Genomic DNA, 8,196 nt, shown 5'->3' with positions numbered 1-8,196 from the left:
AGTAAGAAAAAGGAAAGGGAATAATTATTTTTACACACAGAGCTAAGATGAATCTCAAAAACAACATGCTGAGTGAAAGAATCCAGGCACAAAAGAGTAACTGCATTTATATGAAGTTTAGAAAAGGGAAAACAAACCGTTGGTGTTGGAAATCAGATCAGTGGTTGCTTTGAAAATGGGGGAGCAGGCCTGATTGTCAGAAGGCATAAAGAATGATGGAGGTCGCCGCGCTCAGTCCAGAGACCTCTGCTGGGGCCGCACCGCTGATGGTGCTACCTGGGAGAGCAATGGCCACTTTCCGCTTGGCCCTCATCCAGCTTCAGGTTTCTTCCATCAAATCAGACAACCTCACTCGAGCCTGTGGCCTCATCCGGGAGGCAGCAACACAAGGAGGCAAAATCGTTTCTCTGCCAGAATGCTTCAATTCTCCATATGGCACGAAATATTTTCCTGAATATGCTGAGAAAATTCCTGGTGAATCCACACAGAAGCTTTCTGAAGCAGCAAAGGAGTGCTGTATATATCTCATTGGAGGTTCCATTCCTGAAGAGGATGCTGGGAAATTATATAATACCTGTGCCGTGTTTGGTCCTGATGGCACTTTACTGGTAAAGTACAGAAAGCTCCATCTGTTTGACATTGATGTTCCTGGGAAAATTACATTTCAAGAATCTAAAACGCTGAGTCCTGGTGATAGTTTCTCCACATTTGATACTCCTTACTGCAGAGTGGGCCTGGGCATCTGCTATGACCTGCGCTTTGCGGAGCTCGCCCAGATCTACGCCCAGAGAGGCTGTCAGCTGTTGGTATATCCTGGAGCTTTTAATATGACCACTGGACCAGCCCACTGGGAGTTGCCTCAACGAGGCCGGGCTGTTGACAATCAGGTGTATGTGGCCACAGCATCTCCTGCCCGGGATGATCAAGCCTCATATGTTGCCTGGGGACACAGCACTATTGTGAGTCCTTGGGGGGATGTCCTTGCTGAAGCCGGCACCGAGGAGACGGTCATGTGTTCAGACATAGACCTGAAGAAGTTGGCTGAAATACGCCAGCAAATCCCCATTTTTAGCCAGAAGCGGTCTGACCTCTATGCAGTGGAGGCGAAAAAGCCCTAAGGTTTATGTTTCTAACATGTTACAAACAGGAGGCTATGTTCCTGCAACGTAATCCATTCCCTGCTGAATTCTTTAAAGAGATTTTTTTTTTTTTTAATTTCAGCTTTTTCCCCTTCCTGGGAACTTTCTAATGAGATGATGGAGCATCAGCACATGGTATTTTTCACACCATATTAAATAGTTAAAAAGGACTCAGGCTGGCATTGAGAGCAGAAGGAAGAGGGGATGCATGCTAAGTTGCCTCATAGTAGTTGGTAAAAGTATCAGACCTTGGTATCTAGGTTGATTCACCTGCTACAAATACATTTGTGTCACACACACCTCTCATCTCATTGCTGGAGTTGGAATCCATTATGTAGAAAACTTGGTCTGGTGCTACGCTTTTTTGGAGCAGGATGTTAAAGTTACATTTTTAGTCTGCGAGCAACTATGGGAAGCAAGGTGATAACCCTTGGTGTTTGCTAGAGGAGATGGCAGCCCCAGTCCTTCCTAGCAGCCTGGAGGTTCTTCAGATTCAAGAAGGAGCTAATGAATCAAGCCCAGACCCTCCTGGTCTTAGGGGAAAGGCTGTGTCAACAGTGAGTCCTCTGGGAGAATGACTGGTGGCATTTGGTCAAGGCAACCAAAGATGAGTCTCTGCAAAAGATTTTCTTGATGGGACGAGTGTCTGAAAATCTTTTTCTTTTTGTTTTTCTCCCTAGTAACACTTTCTAGCTTGATAAAGGCAAATTTTTAGCCTAGTGGTTTTCAGAATCCTTTTGCACCATTAAAAATTAAGAATTCCAATGAACTTTATTTTTATGTATATTTTGGGCTGGTAAAACGTTTAACAACCAGCTGTCCCCAAAACCCTGATTTTGCAGTAGCATTTGCCAGTTTCCATGGTGTAAATACTTTCACTGTGGCCAAGGTTCAGACTGTCAGTATGACACCTCTAAACAGAGTTGGAAATAAATGCAGTTAGCACTTGTGAGCTGGTGCAGTCCTGCTCTAGCACACCACTGTTTACATATATATTTACCATCCTGGAAAATAAAACAAAATTTTAAAACAAAAGAATGCATGAGCACACATTTTATTAGCTATAGGAGTGATGACATCATCATGTCATTTAACCTTTGGAAACCATCATTGTATACTCAGAGGAATACAAGAGTGAAAAAGGTAAATGACATTTTAAAATTAAGTATACAATTTGGTAAAATTGGACACATGTATACATCCATGAAACCACTCTAATCAAGATAATGAACAACCCTCACCTCCCGCCTCCCTGCAATTTTCTTGTGTTCTTGTATAATCCCCTCTAGCTACTCTTCTCATCCCCAGGCAGTCACTGATCAGCTTTGTCACTGTAGATAAGTTTGAATTTTCTGCAATTACCTAAAAGTGGAATCGTACTTAATGTGTATACTTTTTTGTCTTCTTTCACTCATCATGACTATTTGGGGAGACATACCTGTGTGTGTCACTCATTTATTTTTTATTGCTGAGTGGTAGTCCATTATATGGATATACCATAATTTGATAGACATTTGAGTTTCCAGTTTTTGGCTATTAGAAATAAAGCTGCTAAAAACATTTTGTAAAGAAAAAAAAAAGAATGATGGAAATATTCTATACCTGATTGTGGTATGGAATAGATGGTTTATGTGTTTATGAAACTGAAGAAATTATATCCTTAATATCTCTGTGTTTTGGATTATTTTATGAGATGGTCAATCAGGTGCAGCCACAAGAGGAGGAGACAGAGGGAAGGCTCAGCAATAAATAAAGTTTAATACACTCACAGGTCCTAGAGACAGGAGGCATGACACACCATGCAGGGCCACTAGGAAAGATACTTAGGTGGTCAGGAGGCAGAAGACAGGAGCAAGGTTTACGCTATAGACCTTATTGGAGTTTTTTGTGGGAAAGGCAAGGCAGGGCAGATGAACAGTTTAGGATTACCTAGTTCTGGGCTATTGCGGTGGTCCCTAGTTGCCTGACACCTGGCCTTGGGGTGATTAATTCAGAAGAACATTGCCTCCTGGGTTGTACAGGCCAATCAAACAATCTGGGACTGATCTGTCTGCATATCAAAAACATGCCCCTTGCTGGGCCCTTTGCTATCTCAAGAATGACTAGACCCAGGAAAGACCACCTCTTCCCAGCCACAGACATTTTAAGATGTCAAAACAGCATAATATATCAAATAAATAATATACCAAAAATTATACGCACACACACGCATACACAACATATGTAGATATATACACAATATACTATATATTTCATTATATGTAAATTATATTTTAAGTTTTAAAAATATTTGAGGCCATATATAAAATTTTACACACTGTTTCCGGGTGTTAAACTGTCTCTGAAATCTGAATGATTAGCTTGTCTTTTGTGCTTCATTTGTATAAAGTGTGCTTGTGTATGTTTGTGTGTATGTTTGTAATGGTGTATGTGATTGTGTTCCCACCTTCTCAATAGTCATGTTGGCAATCCCATAAGAAATAAAAATGATTTCATTAGAAGACTCCTTATCTTTTTTTTGAGATTTATTATTTTTTATTTAAATTCAATTAGCCAACTTAAAGCACATCATTAGTTTCAGATGTAATGTTCAATAATTTATCAGTTTCATATAATACCCAGTGCTCATATACAGCACATGCCCTCCTTAATGCCCTTCATCCAATTACCCCATCCCCCCACCCACCTCTGCTCCAGTAACCCTCAGTTTATTTCCTATAGTTAAGAGGCTGTCATGGTTTTTCTCCCTCTCTGATGACTTCCCATTCTGTTTTCTGTCCCTTCCCCTATGATCCTCTGCGCTGTTTCCTATGCTCCACATATGAGTGAAACCATATGATAACTACCTTTCTCTGACTTATTTCACTCAGCATAATACTCTTCAGTTCCATCCACATTGATGTAAATGGTAAGTATTCGTATTTTCCGATAGCTGAGTAATATTCCATTGTATGTATATACCACATCTTTTTTTTTTTATACCACATCTTCTTTATCCATTCATCTGTCAATGGATATCTCAGCTCTTTCCACAGTATGGCTATTGTGGACATTGCTATTAAGACTTATTTTCTATCGAGGCATATTTTGTCAAGACACAATTCCCCAAATTAAACTTTATTTTTATACAATTCATATGATTAGGTTCTCTAGTTAAATTATCATTTAAGTTTTTAATTTAATTTTATTGTTATGTTAATCACTATACATCATTAGTTTATTATGGTAATCACCATACTTTACCTCATTAGTTTTTGATGTAGTGTTCCATGATTCACTGTTTGCATGTAACACCCAGTGCTCCATTCAGTACATGCCCTCTTTAATACCCATCACCAGGCCAACCCATCCCCCCACCCCCTCCCCTCTAGAACCCTCAGTTTGTTTCTTAGAGTCCATAATCTCTAATGGTTCATCTCCCCCTCCGATTTCCCCCCTTCATTTTTCCCTTCCTACTATCTTCTTTTTATTTTTTTTTTTAATATATAATGTATTATTTGTTTCAGAGGTACAGGTGATAGACTTTGGGGAGGGTATGTGCTATGGTGAGCACTGTGAATTGTGTAAGACTGATGAATTACAGACCTGTACCTCATTTAAGTTTTAATGTCACAGGTTTCTCATTTAATATGACTGATACAGACTACTGGTTATTTATTACGGGTCATGTCCAAATACTGATAAATTCCCCGGCATATTCATAGACACCATAGCATGAAAGACATGCCTAATCCTCTTTTATTAAACAAACAATAAAAAACAGTAATTATAATTCACTTTGCATTTGGCTAGAAAAATATCCTGGGTGATACAAAGATGATTTTTTATTTTTTTTCTTATCTGTTTTGATTTTTTAAATTAATGTGCACAACTTCTGTAGTAATAAAATTCTCAATAAAAGTTCCTTTTTATAAAAAACTATTTAAAAAGAGGGTATTCTTTCAAACTGCTCAACAGGGAATAGAATCAGTCAAGGATTGGAGAAATTCTGGATGTACAGGGAGAGGATCCACTCCAGGGTGAGCTCTTAAGTACAGACACATGAGAAATAACCATTGCTTCAGGGTATGTTTCAACAAGTACTCCCCTCACCTAGTGATCTACACACTGGAAAGAAACAGCCCACATGGAAAGCCTTTATTCCAAAGAATAGTTTCTGTGCTATTATAGTCATTGCTGCAAGGACCTAGAAAAAAATCCCCTAGCCCATGATTTACCTTGGACCTATGCTTGGCACAACATAATAGGAAATCATACAGACAACAGTACCATGCAAAGGCATGCTTTTTCTTAGCATATATATGATGAACTCGATTGGATATTATGGAATAATAAGGAATCATTTTGCTTAGACTACAAGCAAAGCTAAATTGTGCAGTTAAATATGTTTTTTTTAATTTTTTTATTTTTGGGGAAAAGTATATTTAGCAGACCCACTGGCCTCTTCTCCTTAAGCTAACACCCTAATAATTTCCCCCTAGATTTTCCGCTCCAAGGTAAGAGAGGAGCCTAGGAAAAATGAATCTAAGGGAGAAACAGCATCTATCCCTCATGCCTCTAGCAGAGCTTCCCATTGCAGGCCTTCTCAGGGCAAGGTCGCCTTCTATGCGGGAAAGAATCTCAGACTCATCTGAGAAATAGGAGAAGACAGAGAACAACAATCAAAGGGAGAAAAATCCAGAAAGAATAATTCCATATGATAGCTTGCGATTTTATTATACCTCCATCTTATTGAAAGCTTCATTCTTTAGCAGTTATAGTTTATAACCTAATAAATGCATTTTGTTTGATTCTGAAACAATGTTGGCAAAGGAGCGATGGGTACAGGGAGGCTTTCAACTGTGCTGACCCTCCTTTTGGCCTGAGGGCACCAGTGTACACACAGTGTAAGACAGAGCTGGAAAGTACTGCCACAGGCGAAGAGGTGAAAATTCAGGAGCCATCATTCTCACCTTTATAACCTGCTTTAACCTTGTCTTTCAACGAGTGTAATAAATATTATATATTGGAAACTTGAGCTTAAAATGTTTCAGAAAGAAAACAAGAGAAGGGAGCAGAAACTAATATTTACTGGGCCCTATGTATATTCTAGGAACTCTACTAAGTGACTTGGACTCATTTCACTAATTACCAACGTCACTCTGGAGAATGCTTGGCACGTTTTCCCCCACAACCCATCAGGCTACAATGGCTTCTTATGAATGGGTGTGAAATTCATGGAGATATGTGTTCCATACGGGACAAGTTCATCAACACCATCATGGCAGCATTTTAATTTGTCCGAAGTATTATGTCATGGACACTTGATAGTTATCCATGAGAAATCTTACATTGCGGAGTAGACAGCCCAGGAGTACAAACGAGATCAAGAAATTAGAAATTAGCAAAATATTTAGGTGTTTCAGGAAAACATATCTACCACCAGGTAACTGTCCTGGTCCGGGTAACTGTACTAGTGGAAGAGAATCAAATGCTCTTTCTTTCTCCAGCAGGAGCAGTGGCAGAAAAGCATAGTCAGCTTCATCAAATCCCAGGGTTGGCTGTGGCACCCAACCACCTCTGTGGCTTCTGAGGAAAGTTACTGGCATTGTATATCCTCCAAATTTGTCATCTTTGAAATCACAAACTCCAAATCAAAATTTCACGCAGACTGGAATCTCGTTTTTAAAAGTGGAGGTGGAATGCAAAGCTTAAATGTTACATTATATATTTATTTACTGCTTCTTTCCTTTTTTTACATTAATTTTTTATTGTTCTGTTAATCACCATACATTACATCATTAGTTTTTTTAATTTTACTATTGTTATGTTAATCACCATATATTACATCATTGGTTTTTGATGTAGTGTTCCATGATTCATTTCTGTTCACTGGGTGTTTGTGCATAACACCCAGTGCTCCATGCAGAATGTGCCCTCTTTAACACCCATCACCAGACTAACCCATCCCCCTACCCTCCTCCACTCTAAAACCCTCAGTTTGTTTTTCAGAGTCCATCGTGGCTCATGGTTCCTCTCCCCCTCTGACTTACTCCCCTTCATTCTTCCCCTCCTGCTATCTTCTTCTTTTTCTTTTTTTTTAACATATGTTGCATTATTTGTTTCAGAAGTACAGATCTGTGATTCAACAGTCTTGCACAATTCACAGCGCTCACCATAGCACATACACTCCCCAATGTCTATTACCCAGCCACCCCATCCCTCCCACCCCCCACCACTCCAGCAACCCTCAGTTTGTTTCCTGAGATTAAGAATTCCTCATATCACTGAGGTCATATGATATATGTCTTTCTCTGATTGACTTATTTCACTCAGCATAACACCCTCCAGTTCCATCCACGTCGTTGCAAATGGCAAGCTCTCATTCCTTTTGATGGCTGCATAATATTCCATTGTGTATATGTACCATGTTTTCTTTTTCCATTCATCTGTTGATGGACATCTTGGCTCTCTCCACAGTTTGGCTATTGTGGACATTGCTGCTATAAACATTGCGGTGCACGGACCCCTTCGGATCCCTACCTTTGTATCTTTGGGGTAATACCCAGTAGTGCAATTGCTGGATCGTATGGTAGCTCTATTTTCAACTTTTTGAGGAACCTCCATACTGTTTTCCAGGGGGGTTGCACCAGCTTGCATTGCCACCAACAGTGTAGGAGGGTTCCCCTTTCTCCGCATCCCCACCAACATCTGTCGTTTCCTGACCTGTTAATTTTAGCCAATCTGACGGGTGTGAGATGGTATCTCATTGAGGTTTTGATTTGGATTTCCCTGATGCCGAGCGATGTTGAGCACTTTTTCATGTGTCTGTTGGCCATTTGGATGTCTTCTTTGGAAAAATGTCTGTTCATGTCTTCTGCCCGTTTCTTGATTGGATTATTTATTCTTTGTGTGTTGAGTTTGGAAAGTTCCTTACAGATTTTGGATACTAGCCCTTTATCTGATATGTCATTTGCAAATATTTTCTCCCGTTCTGTCGGTTGTCTTTTGGTTTTGTGGACTGTTTCTTTTGCTGTGCAAACGCTTTTTCTTTTGATGAAGTCTCAATAGTTCATTT

At 39.7% G+C, this 8,196-nt stretch overlaps 1 pseudogene; it reads left to right on the top strand.

The window, feature by feature from the left end:
* The first annotated feature begins 227 nt into the window (after window positions 1-227).
* On the top strand, window positions 228-1,340 carry LOC112818080 (omega-amidase NIT2 pseudogene; annotated as a pseudogene).
* The last annotated feature ends 6,856 nt before the right edge of the window (window positions 1,341-8,196 follow it).

Source organism: Callorhinus ursinus, unplaced genomic scaffold (assembly GCF_003265705.2).
Source record: "Callorhinus ursinus isolate GAN/ISIS: 27379988/994484 unplaced genomic scaffold, GSC_fseal_2.0 scaffold919, whole genome shotgun sequence".
NCBI lineage: Eukaryota > Metazoa > Chordata > Mammalia > Carnivora > Otariidae > Callorhinus > Callorhinus ursinus.
This window is presented reverse-complemented; position numbering and strand designations above follow the sequence as displayed.